Below are 20,000 nucleotides of genomic sequence, written 5' to 3'. Positions count from 1 at the left end.
CACATAACTATAAGGGAATAAAACCATCCTTTCAACCCTCCACTATTCTGGGGGGCGTGGACACCCCTGACCCCAACATAATTGACTCCATTTGTCTACTCCACCTTTCCTACCCCCTGTGACGTCACGTAACTCTCCGGGAATAAAAACCAACATTTCAACCCCTCACCCCAAATTGACTCCACTATTCTACCCTGTGACGTCACGTAACTCTCTGGGAATAAAACCATTCTTTCAACCCCTGACCCCAAATTGACTCCACCTTTCCTACCCCCTGTGACGTCACGTAACTCTCTGGGAATAAAACCATTCTTTCAACCCCTGACCCCAAATTGACTCCACCTTTCCTACCCCCTGTGACGTCACGTAACTCTCCAGTAATAAAAACCAACATTTCAACCCCTCACCCCAAATTGACTCCACTATTCTACCACTGTGACGTCACGTAACTCTCTGGGAATAAAACCATTCTTTCAACCCCCGACCCCAAATTGACTCCACCTTTCCTACCCCCTGTGACGTCACGTAACTCTCCGGGAATAAAAACCAACATTTCAACCCCTCACCCCAAATTGACTCCACTATTCTACCCCTGTGACGTCACATAACTCTCTGGGAATAAAACCATTCTTTCAACCCCTGACCCCAAATTGACTCCACCTTTCCTACCCCCTGTGATGTCACATAACTCTCAGGGAATAAAAACCAACATTTCAACCCCCACCCCAAATTGACTCCACTTTTCTACCCCTGTGATGTCACGTAACTCTACGGGAATAAAACTTGACCCCACCCTGACCTCAATAGACTCAGTTCACTGTTTTTTGCGACTCATGTCCCCTTTAATTGTTTTCAAAGTAACCGGGACGTTTACCTCATCCTCCTCCTATAAAATCTCTAAATTTATATATGCACATTGCGAATATACTCTCTCTCCCTCCCTCCCTCCCTCCCATCCCTCCTCCCTCCCTCCCTCCCTCTCCCTCTCTCTCTCAGCCGTTACATTTTGTTTTATATAATATACACAGCTGCTTAGATATTCAGAGTATCATGATAAAAGGATATTTGGCGACTGACTTCATCCACATGTGATATCTCCCCCAATAACCATATCAGAGTCAATGTTATCTGATGATGAATCACGCACACACACACACACACATATGAAGAAACGAGACCTTATCGCCATATTTGCCCAGCTGACTTCACGCCAACGTGAAATTTTATTTTTCATAGAATTTGAGTCATAATCTAGGTGGCGAACACAAGGACAAAGGTACACATTTCAATTTTGTTTATTTATTATACAGAGTTTGAAAGAGGTTGAAAAATCAAATTACAGACGGAATTGTTATTTTATATTTATAACCAATCCTAAATACAGGGGAATGAATTAATATTCCATACAAATACATACATTAGAAAAAAAACTGTACAAACACGAACGCGATAATATGCGCATTCGCTTTTTCAAAAACAATACTTCAACGAAACATACTACGGCTACTATATATTTTCTAACCTGTTCCTTGACATCACAGCCCTTAGTATATACCACAAACATCTTCTCCAGCACTTTCCCGACCGTGTATCGAAGACGACGACGTTTCATCTAACACCTCAAAGCTTTTAAATTTAGCTAACAAGTTTTTCATATATAAATCTTCCACACACCTTTCCTCCAACAGGGATAAATTCTTTTTCATTATAGCCACGCAGCATATTTTACCAATTTTGCTCATTTCATCACTGAATGTAGCTAACACAGGTAAATATTGATTCAACCAAGTCGTATTAAACCATTAACCAGTCCGCTCTGACCGATGCCAGCGGGAAAGATAACATATTTGGCATAGTCATACGATGATTTAAATAATTCTTCCTTCAATTTCTTGACCGAAGAAAAAAAGTGATTGAACCTCATCTGTTTGGTATCTCTGCCCAAACGATCGGCGTGATCTTCATCTTTGGAATTTAAGCCACGCTCTTTTTGCGCGTATTCATTATCTTCAATGGGGGCACCAATACCGTATTGTGTTAATAAGGTAGCTATGGTGGGTAGATCAACTTCTTCGTCGCATTCCCAAGATGTGATATTTTCAGGTCTTTTCACAATGGCGGACCCTTCAATACCCCTATCACGAAGACAGGCATATGATGCACCAGTGCGAGAATATCGAAAACCTGCCAATTCGGCATATGGATAAGCTCGAATGACGTCCGCCACAACACCGTAATTCCTGCATGTCACACAGTTAGTGGCCACTACTAGACACATATTCCTCTTCCTGAACTTATTTTCGGACAAGTTCCCGAAAACTAACTTACAAGAGGAGGCTGATGAAGCCATGGCGAGAGTTCACGTCTTGATGTGACAATCCTTCAAGAGATAATGAACTACGAAAGCCCCGCTACCCAAGACCCCTTTATCACAATCACTGATTACAAACCTGTTGTGACGAAGCATCAAGCCTCTCCCAGCAATGATTCAGACTAACATGAATAAACAAGTCTTATCATTCCCTCACCCCAAAGGTCATCCACACATGACTCATTTTATCAAATCAGTATCACTCCAGTCATGTTTCTCGCAGACACGAATAAACAAGCCTTATCATTTCCTCACAACAAAGGCCGTCCACACACACACACACACACACACACACACACACACACACACACACACATATGACTCATATATAAAACTTCCACACATCTTTCCTCCAATGGGGATAAATTCTATCGCTACAAGGCGTGAACTTCATCTTTGGAATACATACTTTCATCGAAACATCATATGTCACACCTGATTATTACTTCCCAACTGTACACCATAAATACAACCGACAAGGGAAAATTGATGTTATTCCTTACCCAAAGTGTATAGAGTAAGTGCAACACACCAACCCTCCGTCCCTACAAGTATTTCTCTTGACCGAAACGTCATTTCCCTCCGTCACTATTCAGTAAGTAGCATATAAAACACTTTCCATTTACTTGAACATAGAGTATAGTAAATATTAAAAACAGCAATAAGATTCATCTGTATATGGAATAGATATTCTTATAAAATAATGTATCCCGTGAAAGAAGCGGAATATATAAAACAGTCATTATTCCTCCCTTTCAGATATGGGAAATAACTCTAGTAGTGAACTGTCAGCCGACGAAGTAGCCACTCAAGTCAGACACCATTACTATTATGGTGTTGGAGCCCCAAACTCATTTATTATTAGGAAGGTGAAAACGGGTCATGACCATGAAGCAGGAGAAGAAGAAGAAGTAGCAGGAGATGCAACACTACCACTGGCAGCCCACAACAGTGCAACCCCGATCAACTTCGCCACCACCCACTACTGAAGGAAACGAGCAACCCGGTGAAGGTATGTAAAAACCGATGTGTTATATATTTATTTAATAATAGTTCCTGATTCCATAGAAACACGCACTCTTTTTTCTCTCCGTTTCCCTTTTTTTCCGTTTTTCCGGACAAATGCATTATGGGCATAGTAAAAAAACACCTATATAATTATTCATAAGGATTTATTGACCACATAAAGAGTTTACAAATTCAATACACTAATCGCTGTCAGACCGTCTCAGCACGCATCCCAATATAACTTCCACGTGTATCCTTATTTTAACCTGAATATGCCGAAAAACGTTTTAAAGAGGAAAACGACTAAGACGTCTTAGCAGATTAACACGACGTTCTGGGCGAATGATCCTCACAGCTCATCCTGAAATAAGTAAAAAAGTTATGTGATTGAAGGTGTATGATAACATATAGAATATATCCTTAATAGAATGTAAATGGAGTAATATAAAAATCAAAGAAAAATATGCATTTACCTTAGTTGTTCAAGATGCGGATACATTCCTTGTACGTAATAGCACGTTTGACCCCCGACTCCAATGTGAACATTTAAACTTTTTCAAATATTTAAAATAATATCCCGTTATCCATTTATCATTACCTCCCAAACGAGTGAATGAGAATACATTTTGTATTAAGGATAATACTGCTTTCACACCACGGTGACTCACGCAATGAACAAAAAAACTAACGTAAAGACCGCACTTGTACGATTTATCAGGTTGTATTTGTTTTATTAGGCGATAGAGGTTATATTCGGGATGCGCATATATAAAAATTTAGAGAAGTCATTCGAATAAACTTTTTTTTGGATTTATACCGTAACTATCAAAAAGAAGATTATATTTCTAGGTGATTTTTCCACGTAAAAACATACCCAATGACCAACAAATATTAATATCAGTAGACGAAGATAATGTATTAGATATAAAAACTAAAGGTTTAATTCTACTTTCTGGCAATGTCAATAATCCTACTTCATCCGAAGCGAACACACCTAAATATTTAACCCGGTCACCGAGTGAACCTTTTAAACTTATTTCAATTTCTGTATCCATTCCATTTAACCCCTAACATCACACTGAATAAACCCTATCCGCATCCACCGTTAAAATACCCTTGGTATCCCCAAAAAGTAAAATAATGCAAGGGCTAGGCGTAGCCGTACCCAGCCTGATCGATATTCGCAGGTTTGCCGAAATTTCCACTGGCATGGAATCTTCAACATCTTCCACCACAAAATTAAAGCAGTAAATAGCTCTACCATTTTTAAAACTATCATAAGTGATCAGATTATCACCGCCACCCCCTATACTTTTCTGCGTCTCGTGATATAATTGCATGATGGTATTAGGGAAACTACATTGAATATTATATACCGTATTCCCATTAACGGTAATATGTATATTATTTAAATCGAAAGATTGAAAATATAGACTATTGTCGCGTAAATTACCTGAAAATGTTTCCATATCAATCATGGCCAATGTGATTTTTTCAGGTATACAACTGTTAAAAGGCTGATCAATTAAAATCGAATTTTCATTTTGCCCAATAACGTATGACTTGTATAAAGTCTTATCAAATATATATTGTATAGGATTAACTGCTATCGCCTCATTTAAAGCCGACATTGCATTATAATGTGGGGTAACTCCTATCGATCCATAATTAGCCTTTTCTACATTGAACACATTTAAATGTCCGTCTGTGTGGGCGCCCATAAACCAGCTATTATTCGCTATTCGAGCCTAAGTCTCAAACTCAACTGCATCAGTAAATCACCTGTCTATAGTCGCTATATCCAAAAGAAGTGGAAAATATGTATGCACGCCCCTCGTTTTAATGTCACCCATAACTTTCGTCTCCCACCTGCCGGTTTGACCGAAGGTATTGGCAGTAATTGCCGAGTTTACCCCATGTGTTTACATGATAGTCATCATATAAAAATCCCGCCCGACCGGTGGTAGGTAATGCCGAGGTTTTTATCATTTCCAACATTTTTATATATGATTGATAGTTAAATACAGGACAGGATTCCACCAACTTTTCATTCAAGAAAACGGAAGCGGATTTAAATAATGTATTACTAATACCATTAACGACGGCCACGTGAACATCATCCGCTAATTGCGCACCGTCCCTATCAATTGAGATATATAATTCTAAAGCTATACTTGACAAATCTAAGAAAGAACCTGCCACCCCATTAATGCGAAATTCTATATATTTATCAGATAGAACTTGATTTATGGAAATATTACAAGGTGTAAAATCCAGTCTTTCCTTTGAATTAATTGAAGTTTCAATAATTCTCCGTCTATTAACATTCGGGAACAATTCTGATATACCCGCAATATACGATGAAACAGGAACTTGATTACCAGTTCCGGGTATGTTAGGAACTACGCTAGCCATTTATTTTTGTGTTTATATAATTTTAGATGAAGGGTAGAACGAGTGCGTACCCGCCGAATGTCAATGATGAATGAGTTACAAAAGATCGTACACGTCCTTATTATATTTACTCCTAGATTTAACTCGTGTGCCCTTCCTCTTCCTCCGTTTTTTCTTTCCTCCCACACTCGACCGTCTAACTAAACGTTTCACTGTTTTCTTCCGTCTCGTTCTCCTTCTCCTTCCAGTACCGCTTAAAATTCGTTGTCCGGTAGTTTTGAGGGCCCTTATACCATTTCGTTTTATGGATTCTTTTAAAGGTAAACCGCTGTTTACCATATCAGATAACACAGATCTACCGAATTCATTAACTGAAGGTTTCGCGGCGTTAAATAGAAAAGGAAGCACTTTCCGTGGAAAAACCACTAATGGCCGAAAAAAACCGCTTCCCCTTCTGCGGCCGGGATAGAAAACGGAAATATCCTCAAATCCCGCTCCTCTCCTTAATAAAGGGTCTGATAAAAATAGTTTTTTAAATTCCGCCTCTGAAGGAGGCGCGAATAACAATCGTACATATTATACGTTGACTTCACCAGTTTGTATCCCACAGTCATGAGTAAATACAAAATGCCCTTGGGTGAAATAACTGAACTTTCCCCTGTCGAATTAGAAAGTTTTGTCGCTAGCGATATTACCGCCATTGATTCACAAGAAGGGTGAATAGGTTATTTTATACTGGCTCGATACGCCAAACCAGTTTTAGACGGGATGTTGCTCTACAGACGGACGATCTCCCTCTCGCCATTCATCACATGAATGTGACTCACCAGGATCTATCGCCCTATAGTAAAAACCTAATGAATAAGTTCAAGGTGAAGCTACCCAAGAAAAATGTTAAGTTGACGGGTACGCATTTACCCATGCGTAATCACTTGATCTGTCTTCCGTTATTACAAACGTTGATAAGGCTCGGTCTCGAAGTTGATGTAATAAGGAAAGTGTACAAATTCAAACAGGATTTTTATTTGAGGGAATATATTCTGGAGAATGCGAAAGGCGTGCTAAAGAGACCGATCCGGACAAGAGGAACACCATCAAAAATCATAATGAATGGTCTTTTCGGTGTCACTATTAAAATTCATTGAATTATTCTACCCGAACTGTCGTCACCACCGGTGAAGCCTCTCTTCTCAGGAATGTGTCCAAACACACGTACAAGTCTTTGGAAAAACTGGGTAACGACAGGTACATTGTAAACCATTGCAAAGAGTCTGTTTATGGCTGAATCCCCGATGTTTTATTATCGGTTTCAGTATACTAAGAACATGGCACGAAGGATATGATGTATCGGTTTCTATTACGACGTTCTTCGAAAGCAGTATGGACACCGAGTTCAGCTCCTTTATACCGACACTGACAGCTTGATCTTTTCCCTGGTGACTGATAACCTCAATCGGGAACTGAAGGGTGTGCTCAAACCCTACATGGATTTTGAGTAACTTTCCCCAAAACTCACGAATTGTATGATGAGTCACGTAAGGGGGAACTCGGGTTAGTGAAGGTTGAAACGGGGGCTGAAACCATCAGGGGTAGTTTTTGTCTCTCTGTTGTTTGGGAATTTATCGGCGTTAAACCTAAAGTTTATTCGTATCTGACGGAAACTAGTCGTAGTAACACCTTGAAAGGTGTACAAAGATGCCGGCAAAAGACCATTCCACATGACCAGTATCGAGCTGTAATCGAAAAGAATGAGGATTACTTATACCTCGTGTGCACATTTGCAAAGAGTAGGAGGCACACGATGTGTCATACGAGCCAGCGAAAGGTATCTCTCTGTCCTTTAGAGGACAAGAGATATTATGTGACACCTTATAAATCGTTGGCGTATGGACATCCAGACATTGGGGTGGAAGAGGGTATAGCGGAGGAGGAGGGGGAGGGGGAGGGGAGGGGGAGGAGAGGAGGATCTAGAGAGGGTAGTGGTGCGCCGGTAGTTGCGGCAATCTCTCCAATTTTAAATATTCCCGCTCCTAGCACCTCGAGAATTCCTACTCCTCCTATTCCTCCGACCCTACATCCATCACGTCATTTCCCACGGGTGAAGGATGTTCAAAACGTCGAAGAGAGAATAGTAAAATATACAATGTTAATTCCTCTCTCTCTTCGACGTCTTTGACTTCTCCTCGACGGGAAATGGTTTCACCCTCTCCTCCAGTTAAACGGGGGCGTATCACACCTTGACCTGGGTGTCATAGTTTGTATATTTTACTATATATTTTATCTTATATTCTATATTTAATATATTTATGTATATATGTATTTTTTATTATATAATCATATACACAGTTAGTTTTATATTTTGAATTATTATATTTAATTTTTTATTATAGTTTGCATTTTTACTTTACGTTCTATTTTTATATTGTAGGAAAAACCTGTATGTATTTCATTATGGAAATTAAACAAATATTATTGCCGTCAACTTCCATTCACCCTAATTATTATTAAGGCTTGTATATAAAAAGGAGCGCGTAAAGTACACAACTATAGTCTTAAAACGCGCTAACATCATGGCCGCGACAGGTCCCTTCCCTGGGCAGTTGTTAGACCCGTTCGCTAATCCCGCTCGTATTATCATCGCGGGTTTTAGTAACAGTGGCAAGTCAGTCCTATGTCAAAAAATCATTGAACTCTATGAACGCATTTCCAATACATTTTATATTGCGGGGTATCTGACACCCCCTCGAAACGCATCCCTCAATAGGTCCCAAATTTAAAGTATCCAAAGAAATTTTTAAATCCCTTTGATTACACTGAAAAGGGGCAGACGGGGGTTTAATAAAGGTCTATTATTCATACTCGATGATTGCTTCCTTGAGGCCAGTGATAATAAATTTGTCACCAACGCCTTCACAGCGGGACGTCATTCATCTATTTCAGTTATATTCAAAACGCAGAATATGTTTCATTCGGGCAAGTTTAGTAGAAGTATAAGCTTGAATTGCTCACATTATATTCTAATGAAAAATCGTGATTTTAGTCAAATTGAAACTTTAGGTCGGCAGTTATTCGGCCGTCAAAAAGCTTCAGACTTTTCAGACATATATAAAAAAGGCCCTATACGTAACGAACGACGGTTATTGTTAGTAGACTTCGCTCCGTCAACACCTGAACTGTTATTAAGCTCCGAAACTAATATTCTGGGTGAAAAACGGAATATCAAATAGCTTACCAATATGGATAAAGAACGGATAAAACTGCTAAAAACTTTGTACGGAGATGCACAGGGGTGTGGGTAGTTCAGCGGGGTGGACTCTTTATCAGAGTAGCGAAAAATCTGAATAGCCAAATTACTCGTGAAAATGTTAAAGAATTCTTACGTGGGCAAAAGTCTTACACACTGCTAAGTCACTCGAAAAAATTCCCCAAGAAGAAAAATCATATCACCCAAACCGAGAGTAATAGCGAGCACCGATAATTGTTTGGGAATAGTATAAACAGTAAAATGAGAGTGTTATTCGCGCCTCCTTCAGAGGCGGAATTTAAAAACTATTTTTATCAGACCCTTTATTAAGGAGAGGAGCGGGATTTGAGGATATTTCCGTTTTCTATCCCGGCCGCAGAAGGGGAAGCGGTTTTTTTCGGCCATAAGTGGTATTGCACGGAAAGTGCTTCCTTTTCTATTTAACGCCGCAAACCTTCAGTTAATGAATTCGGTAGATCTGTGTTATCTGATATGGTAAACAGCGGTTTACCTTTAAAAGAATCCATAAAACGAAATGGTATAAGGGCCCTCAAAACTACCGGACAACGAATTTTAAGCGTACTGAAGGAGAAGGAGAACGAGACGGAAGAAACAGTGAAACGTTTAGTTAGACGTCGAGTGTGGGAGGAAAGAAAAAAACGGAGGAAGAGGAAGGGCACACGAGTTAAATCTAGGAGTAAATATAATAAGGACGTGTACGATCTTTGTAACTCATTCATCAATTGACATTCGGCGGGTACGCACTCGTTCTACCCTTCATCTAAAAAAAAATTATATAAACACAAAATATGGCTAGCGTAGTTCCTAAACATACCCGGAACTGGTAATCAAGTTCCTGTTTCATCGTATATTGCGGTATATCAGAATTGTTCCCGAATGTTAATAGACGGAGAATTATTGAAACTTCAATTAATTCAAAGGAAAGACTGGATTTTACACCTTGTAATATTTCCATAAATCAAGTTCTATCTGATAAATATATAGAATTTCGCATTAATGGGGTGGCAGGTTCTTTCTTAGATTGTCAAGTATAGCTTTAGAATTATATATCTCAATTGATAGGGACGGTGCGCAATTAGCGGATGATGTTCACGTGGCCGTCGTTAATGGTATTAGTAATACATTATTTAAATCCGCTTCCGTTTTCTTGAATGAAAAGTTGTGAATCCTGTCCATGTATTTACTATCACATATATAAAAATGTTGAAAATGATAAAACCTCGGCATTACCTACCACCGGTCGGGCGGGATTTTTATATGATGACATCATGTACACATGGGGTAACTCGGCAATTTACTGCCAATACCTTCGGTCAAACCGGCAGGTGGGAGACGAAAGTTATGGGTGACATTAAAACGAGGGGCGTGCATACATATTTTCCACTTCTTTTGGATATAGCGACTATAGACAGTATTTACTGGATTCAGTTGATTTGAGACTTAGGCTCGAATTAGCGAATAATAGCTGGTTTATGGGCGCCCACACAGACGGACATTTAAAGTGTTCAATGTAGAAAAGGCTAAATTATGGATCGATAGAGTTACCCACATTATAATGCAATGTCGGCTTTAAATGAGGCGGCGATAGCAGTTAATCCTATACAAATATATTTGATAAGACTTTATACAAGTCATACGTTATTGGGCAAAATGAAAATTCGATTTTAATTGATCAGCCTTTTAACAGTTGTATACCATGAAAAAATAAAAAACACATTGGCCATGATTGATATGGAAACATTTTCAGGTAATACGCGACCAATAGTCTATATTTCAATCTTTCGATTTAAATAATATACATATTACCGTTAATGGGAATACGGTATATAAATTATTCAATGTAGTTTGCCCTAATACCAATCATGCAATTATATCACGAGACGCAGAAAAGTATAGGGGGTGGCGGTGATAAATCTGATCACTTATGATAAGTGTTTTTAAAATGGTAGAAGCTATTTAACTGCTTTAACTTTTGTGGTTAGGAAGATGGTTGAAAGATTCTTCCGATGCCAGTGGAAAAATTCGGCAAACCTGCGAATATCGATCAGGCTGGGTACGGCTACGCCTAGCCCTTGCATTATTTTACTTTTTGGGGATACCAAGGGTATTTTAACGGTGGATGCGGATAGGGTTATCAGTGTGATGTTAGGGGTTAAATGGAATGGATACAAAAGAAATTGAAATAAGTTTAAAAGGTTCACTCGGTGACCGGGTAAATATTTAGGTGTGTTCGCTTCGGATGAAGTAGGATTATGACATTGCCAGAAAGTAGAATTAAACCTTTAGTTTTTATATCTACTACATTATCTTCGTCTACTGATATTAATATTGTTGGTCATTGGGTATGTTTTTACGTGGAAAAATCACCTAGAAATATAATCTTCTTTTTTGATAGTTACGGTATAAATCCAAAAGTTTATTCGAATGACTTCTCTAAATTTATTTAATTATGAGCATCCCGAATATAACCTCTATCGCCTAATAAAACAAATACAACCTGATAAATCGTACAAGTGCGTCTTTACGTTAGTTTTTTTGTTCATTGCGTGAGTCACCGTGGTGTGAAAGCAGTATTATCCTTAATACAAAATGTATTCTCATTCACTCGTTTGGGAGGTAATGATAAATGGATAAAGGGATATTATTTTAAATATTTGAAAAAGTTTAAATGTTCACATTGGAGGTCGGGGGTCAAAACGTGCTATTACGTACAAGGAATGTCCTCCGCCTATCTTGAACAACTAAGGTAAATGCATATTTTTCTTTGATATTACTCCATTTGACATTCTATTAAGGATATATTATATATGTATCATACACCTTCAATCACATAACTTTTTTTTTTTTTTACTTATTTCAGGAGAGCTGTGAGGATCATTCGCCCCATGAACGTCGGTGTTAATCTGCTAAGACGTCTTAGTCGTTTCCTCTTAAACGTTTTTCGGCATATTCAGGTTAAATAAGGATACACGTGGAAGTTATATTGGGATGCGTGCTGAGACGGTCTGACAGCGATTAGTGTATTGAATTTGTAAACTCTTTATTATGTGGTCAATAAATCCTTATGAATAATTATATAGGAGTGTTTTTTACTATGCACATAATGCATTTGAACGGAAAAAAAAAACAGGGAAACGGAGAAAAAGAGTGCGTGTTTCTATGGAATCAGGAACTATTATTAAATCAAATATATAACACATCGGTTTTTTACATACCTTCACCGGGTTGCTCGTTTCCTTCAGTAGTGGGTGGTGGCGAAGTTGATCGGGGGTTGCACTGTGTGGGCTGCCAGTGGTAGTTGTTGCATTCCTGCTACTTCTTCTTCTCCTGCTTCATGGTCATGACCCGTTTTCACCTTCCTAATAAATGAGTTTGGGGCTCCAACACCATAATAGTAATGGTGTCTGACTTGAGTGGCTACTTCGTCGGCTGACAGTTCACTACTAGAGTTATTTCCCATATCTGAAAGGGAGGAATAATGACTGTTTATATATTCGCTTCTTTCAACGGGTACATTATTTTATAAGAATATCTATTCCATATACAGATGAATCTTATTGCTGTTTTAATATTACTATACTCTATGTTCAAGTAAATGGGAAAGTGTTTTATATGCTACTTACTGAATAGTGACGGAGGGAAATGACGTTCGGTCAAGAGAAATACTGTAGGGACGGAGGGTTGGTGTGTTGCACTTACTCTATACACTTTGGTAGGAAGGAATAACATCAATTTTCCCTTGTCGGTTGTATTTATGGTGTACAGTTGGGAAGTAATAATCAGGTGTGACATATGATGTTTCGATGAAGTATTGTATTCCAAAGATGAAGTTCACGCCTTGTAGCGATAGAATTTATCCCCATTGGAGGAAAGATGTGTGGAAGTTTTATATATGAGTCATATGTGTGTGTGTGTGTGTGTGTGTGTGTGTGTGTTTGTGTGTGGACGGCCTTTGTTGTGAGGAAATGATAAGGCTTGTTTATTCGTGTCTGCGAGAAACATGACTGGAGTGATACTGATTTGATAAAATGAGTCATGTGTGGATGACCTTTGGGGTGAGGGAATGATAAGAACTTGTTTTTTATTCATGTTAGTCTGAATCATTGCTGGGAGAGGCTTTGATGCTTCGTCACAACAGGTTTTGTAATCAGTGATTGTGATAAAAGGGGGTCTTGGGAATAGCGGGGCTTTCGTAGTTCATTATCTCTTGAAGATTGTCACATCAAGACGTGAACTCTCGCCATGGCTTCATCAGCCTCCTCTTGTAAGTTAGTTTTCGGGAACTTGTCCGAAAATAAGTTCAGGAAGAGGAATATGTGTCTAGTAGTGGCCACTAACTGTGTGACATGCAGGAATTACGGTGTTGTGGCGGACGTCATTCGAGCTTATCCATATGCCGAATTGGCAGGTTTTCGATATTCTCGCACTGGTGCATCATATGCCTGTCTTCGTGATAGGGGTATTGAAGGGGGTCCGCCATTGTGAAAGACCTGAAAATATCACATCTTGGGAATGCGACGAAGAAGTTGATCTACCCACCATAGCTACCTTATTAACACAATACGGTATTGGTGCCCCCATTGAAGATAATGAATACGCGCAAAAAAGAGCGTGGACTTATTCCAAAGATGAAGATCACGCCGATCGTTGGGCAGAGATACCAAACAGATGAGGTTCAATCACTTTTTTTCTTCGGTCAAGAAATTGAAGGAAGAATTATTTAAATCATCGTATGACTATGCCAAATATGTTATCTTTCCCGCTGGCATCGGTCAGAGCGGACTGGTTAATACGACTTGGTTGAATCAATATTTACCTGTGTTAGCTACATTCAGTGATGAAATGAGCAAAATTGGTAAAATATGCTGCGGCTATAATGAAAAAGAATTTATCCCTGTTGGAGGAAAGGTGTGGAAGATTTATATATGAAAAACTGTTAGCTAAACAAATTTAAAAGCTTTGAGGTGTTAGATGAAACGTCGTCGTCTTCGATACACGGTCGGGAAAGTGCTGGAGAAGATGTTTGTGGTATATACTAAGGGCTGTGATGTCAAGGAACAGGTTAGAAAATATATAGTAGCCGTTAGTATGTTTTCGTTGAAGTATTGTTTTTGAAAAAGCGAATGCGCATATTATCGCGTTCGTGTTTGTACAGTTTTTTTCTAATGTATGTATTTGTATGGAAATATTAATTCATTCCCCCCTTGTATTTAGGATTGGTTATAAATATAAAATCAAAAAAAAACAATTCCGTCTGTAATTTGATTTTTCAACCTCTTCAAACTCTGTAATTAATTAAATAAATAAACAAAATTGAAATGTGTCCTTTGTCCTTGTGTTCGCCACCTAGATTATGACTCAAATTCTATGAAAAATAAAATTTCACGTTGGCGTGAAGTCAGCTGGGCAAATATGGCGATAAGGTCTCGTTTCTTCTATATGTGTGTGGTGTGTGTGTGCGTGATTCATCATCAGATAACATTGACTCTGATATGGTTATTGGGGGAGATATCACAGTGGATGAAGTCAGTCGCCAAATATCCTTTTATCATGATACTCTGAATATCTAAGCAGCTGTGATATATATATAAAACAAAATGTAACGGCTGAGAGAGAGTGAGAGGGAGGGAGGGAGGGAGGGAAGGAGGGAGGGAGGGAGGGAGGGAGGAGAGAGAGTATATTCGCAATGTGCATATATAAATTTAGAGATTTTATAGGAGGAGGATGAGGTAAACGGTCCCGGTTACTCTGAAAACAATTAAAGGGGACATGAGTCGCAAAAAACAGTGAACTGAGTCTATTTGGGGTCAGGGTGGGGTCAAGTTTTATTCCCGTAGAGTACGTGACATCACCAGGGGTAGAAAAGTGGAGTCAATTTGGGTTGGGGGTTGAAATGTTGGTTTTTATTCCCTGAGAGTTATGTGACATCACAGGGGGTAGGAAAGGTGGAGGTCAATTTGGGGGTAGTCAGGGGTTGAAAGAAAAAATGGTTTTATTCCCCAAGGAGAGTTATGTGAACGGTCACAGGGGTAGAATAGTGGAGTCAATTTTGCTTGTAGGGTTGATAAATGTTGGTTTTTATTCCCGGAGAGTTACGTGACGTCACAGGGGGTAGGAAAGGTGGAGTCAATTTGGGGTCGGGGGTTGAAAGAATGGTTTTATTCCCAGAGAGTTACGTGACGTCACAGTGGTAGAATAGTGGAGTCAATTTGGGGTGAGGGGTTGAAATGTTGGTTTTTTATTACCGGGGGAGGAAATGTTGGGTTTTTAATTTTACCGGAGAGTAACGGACAAATTGTTGTTTGATAACGGGGGAGGAAAGGTACGGGTGAAAGTTGACCCGGGGGTCAAAACAAAGGGGGGGAGGAAAGGTGGAGTCAATTTGGGGTCAGGGGTTGAAAGAATGGTTTTATTCCCAGAGGAGTTACGTTGACGTCACAGGGGGTAGGAAAGGGGAGTCAATTTGGGGTCAGGGGTTGAAAGAATGGTTTATTCCCAGAGAGTTACGTGACGTCACAGGGTAGAATAGTGGAGTCAATTTGGGGTGAGGGGTTGAAATGTTGGTTTTTATTCCCGGAGAGTTACGTGACGTCACAGGGGGTAGGAAAGGTGGAGTAGACAAATGGAGTCAATTATGTTGGGGTCAGGGGTGTCCACGCCCCCCAGAAATAGTGGAGGGGTTGAAAGGGATGGTTTTTTATTCTTCCTTATAGTTTATGTTGACGTCCACAGGGTAGTAAAGAAAAGTGGAGTCGATTTTGGGGTTGGGGAGGCCACCGCCCACCCCCCATAATATGAGCTCATGTACGTACATGCACTTGTAAGACGAATGGAGTCAATTTGGAGGGGTCCAGGGGTGCCACGCCCCCCAGAATAGTTGGAAGGGTTTGAAAGGATGGTTTTATTCCCTTATAGTTATGTGACGTCACAGTGGGGTTAGAAAGTGGAGTCGGATTTTTGGGGTTAGGGGAGGCCACGCCCCCCTAATATGAGCTCATGTACGTACATGATCTTGTAAGACAAATGGAGTCATTTGGGGTCAGGGGTGGCCACCCGCCCCCACCCCCCAGAATAGTGGAAGGGGGTTGCAAAGGATGGTTTTATTCCCTTATAGTTTATGTTGAACGTCACAGGGGTTAAGAAAAAGTGGAGTCGATTTAGGGGTTAGGGGAGGCCACGACCCCCCTAATATGAGCTCATGTACGTACATTGAGCTTATACGACAAATGGAGTCAATTATGAGCTCATGGTACGACCATGAACTTATCATACATATGGAGTCAATTATGAGCTCATGTACGTACATGAGCTTATAATACAAATGGAGTCAATTTGGGGTCAGGGGTGGCCACGCCCCCCAGAATAGTGGAGTCTATATGGGGTCAGGGTGGCCACACCCCCCAGACAAGTGGAGTCTATATGGGGTCAGGGTGGCACACCCCTTTTGGGGGGTTTTGGGGGTTGGGGGGGTTGCCCCGCCCCTTTTTTTAGGGGGGGCCCATTCACGTACGTTACATTGAGCCAATCCCAGGGAGGGGGGGGGGAGGGGGGGGGGGTACGGCCCACGGGCCCCTTTGGGGGGGGGTGGGGGGCGGGGGGCGGGGCTAGAAAAGTGGAGTCTATATGGGGTCTTTTCCTATACTATATATATATATATATATATATATAATATATATATATATATATATATATATGCATATATGCGTGTGTATATATATATCTTTCTGTAACAGGTTACTTCCTAGGCCTCTTCATTCCCTCCTCGTTATCCTTCCTAAACACATGCCCGTACCACCTCAATTGTAACTCTCTTATCGCCTCTGCAATCTTTACTAAGCATGCCCTTCTGGTTATATCGTCATTTTCAAATCTCTCAAGCAGCGATATTCCCATAATCCAGCTCAGCATTCTCATATCTGTTCTCTCAAGTTTAACTTCCTCTTTTCTTCTTAGAGCCCATATTTCCGATCCATACATTAACACTGGTCTTATCACCGTGTTATTGATCATGAGTTTTAGGTTAATTGGCTTTTTCTTTTCACATACTACTTCAGCTACCTTTCTCCACTCCCCTCAAGCAGCTTTTATCCTACTGTAAACTTCAGCTTCACATCCTCCCTCTTGGCTTAAAGTAGATCCTATGTATTTAAACTTTTCCACCTGTTTTATAATCGAGCCTCTTTTTCTTGCATTAATTTTCTGCCTCTATCCTCCCTACTGTTCACCAAAACCTCTGTTTTATTCATATTCACCTTTAAAACCACCCCTCTATGAAGACTCGTACCACTCTCCAATCCTTTTCTTCAGGTCTTCCTCATTTTCGGCAGTAATCGCCGATTATTCAAACAGGTGGAAAAATTTAAAACTTCCACAGCCCTTCATTCCTGATCTCTTCATTTAACACATCCATGACCAGCACAAACAAAAATGGGCTAAATGCTGACCATTGGTGTAATCGAACACTAACTTCAAAGTTTTCCTTTTCCCCAAATGCTGTTATTACTTCTGTGCTCGTTCTTTGATATATCATCTCAACTAGACTAACCTACTTTTATGGGACGTTCTTCTTCCTCAAACACCAAAACATCACATCTCTTGGGATTCCATCGTATGCTTTCTACAGGTCTATAAATACCCTATAGAGCTCCTGGTTTCCCTCTAGCCTTTTTTCCTGAAGCTCACTTACTAAGAAGATGGCATCCACTATTCCTTTTCCTCTTATGAATCCTTACTATGGTTTCCCGATAGTTATAATCTTCTTTAATCTCTCATTCAGTATCCTCACTAAATCTTTCAATCCATGCCCTGTTAGTTTAATTCCCTATAGTTACCACAATCCATTACACTTCCCTTCTGCTTGCATATATATAACAATAGACTCTCCTCCCAATCAATGGCATTCCTTCCTCTTCACATATAGCTTTTAATAAATCCAGCATCCATTTCTCCCCCTTCATACCTAGTAATTTGTTCATTTCAATTTGGAACTCTGATGGACCTGGTGTTTTACCATTCTTAATTTTATGTAATGCTCTCTTCACTATTGTATCTCCGTCACTGGTCCCTCTGCCCTCTGTGTTTCTCATATGTCCTCTATTCTCATTTTCATTCCAATTAAATATTGTTCAAATACTCTCCATCTCTTTTAAAAGTCATCATCCCTATACAATATGAATTTTTATTACATTATCGTGATTGCTATACATGCAATTAGCTACAAATGTCCTTTATAATCCAATTTTCTCTACCTCGGAATTAATATATTTTCTTATATGTTAACTGAAGGGGGATTTTTTAGTTGATACTAATTTATTCATCTCGCGCATTTGAACCAGCGTACAGAGGAGAAAACAGGATTTCAGTGAAGTTACCGACCAGGCCAATAAGTGAGGGCATAAGTTGTTACCAATTCCGACCTTACAAATCACTGTTAAACTTAAGTATTTGTAATTAAAATCTATATCCCCTCACCTCTACCATGTTAACCAAGTCATACATTTGTCGCACACAGCCTTATTATAAATTTATATTACATCACAATGATTCATATACATGCATTAAGGTACAAATGTTCTTTAATATACAATTTGCTCCACCTCGGAATTAATATATTTTTATATATGTTAACCGAAGGGAAATTTTTCAGTTGAAAATAATTTCATCCTCTCGTGGATTCGAACCAGTGCAAAAAGGAGAAAGCAAGACTTCAGTGGCGTTACTGGCAAGACCAACAAGTGAGGTATAAGTTGATACTGATTCCGACTTTACAAATCGATATCCACTCACCTCTACCATGTTATCCAAGTCGTACAATTGCCAGACGTATCCAATTTATAACTTTTTTTCACATCACTGTCATTCAAATGCATGCATTAAGCTACAAATGTCCTTTATTTTCCAATTCTCTCTACATATGAATTATTATAATTTCATATATGTTAACTGATGGGGAATTTTTTAGTTAATAATAATTTCGTCCTCTTGTGGATTCAAACCAGCACACAGAAGAAAAATCCGGACTTCAGTGATATTACTGACCAGGCCAACAAGTCAGACCTTACATATCACTGTCGAACTCAGGTATTTCTAATTACAATAGATATCCATTCACCTCTACAGTGTTAACCATGTCATTTTTGCCACACGTATCCATATTAAAAACTGTTATCACATGACCGTGATTCATTTGCATACACTAAGTGCACATAGTTGAAATCAGCACTTCAGTGATGTTACAGACTAGCCAACAAGTGAGGTATAAAGTTGATAACCGATTTCAACGTTAAAAATCACTGTCAAACTTGGATATTTAGGTTTCTCCTTTCCAACTCCCCATGCACCCATGACAGCTAAAACTTTAAAAGAAACTTTTCCTAAACAATACTTTGATATTGCAAGTTTTAAAAACACCTGAATAAAATTGATGGATTATAAGCTATTTAAAACTACCATAATATTTTCCGGTGTACTGGTTTAATTATTTATCTAGCTTTTTTTAACAACTCATGGTCAAATCACAATTGAAACAGAATTTACATTTTAATATGCTTTAGAATTAGTAAACATCCAGGACAATATATCATATATATATATATATATATCATATATATTATATATATATATGGAGGGGTACTATATATATATATATATATATATATATATATATATATATACATATATATATATATATATATATATATATATATATATATATATATATATATATATATATATGTGTGTATTGTGTGTGTGTGTTGTGTGTGGTGTGTGTGTGTGTGTTGTGTGGTGTCTGTGTGTTTGTTTGCATGTGTGTGTGGTGTATGTCCATTAAATCCACGGTAGAATTGTTAGAGCAACAGGGACTTGGAACAAGTACTTTTATAGTAAATTCTACCTTTTCAAGTTTACACTGAATATGATAGAAGTTGACAGAACTTTATATACAAAAACAGAAAGAGGGAG

Source organism: Macrobrachium nipponense, chromosome 36, assembly GCF_015104395.2.
Source record: "Macrobrachium nipponense isolate FS-2020 chromosome 36, ASM1510439v2, whole genome shotgun sequence".
Taxonomy (NCBI): domain Eukaryota; kingdom Metazoa; phylum Arthropoda; class Malacostraca; order Decapoda; family Palaemonidae; genus Macrobrachium; species Macrobrachium nipponense.
This window is presented reverse-complemented; position numbering follows the sequence as displayed.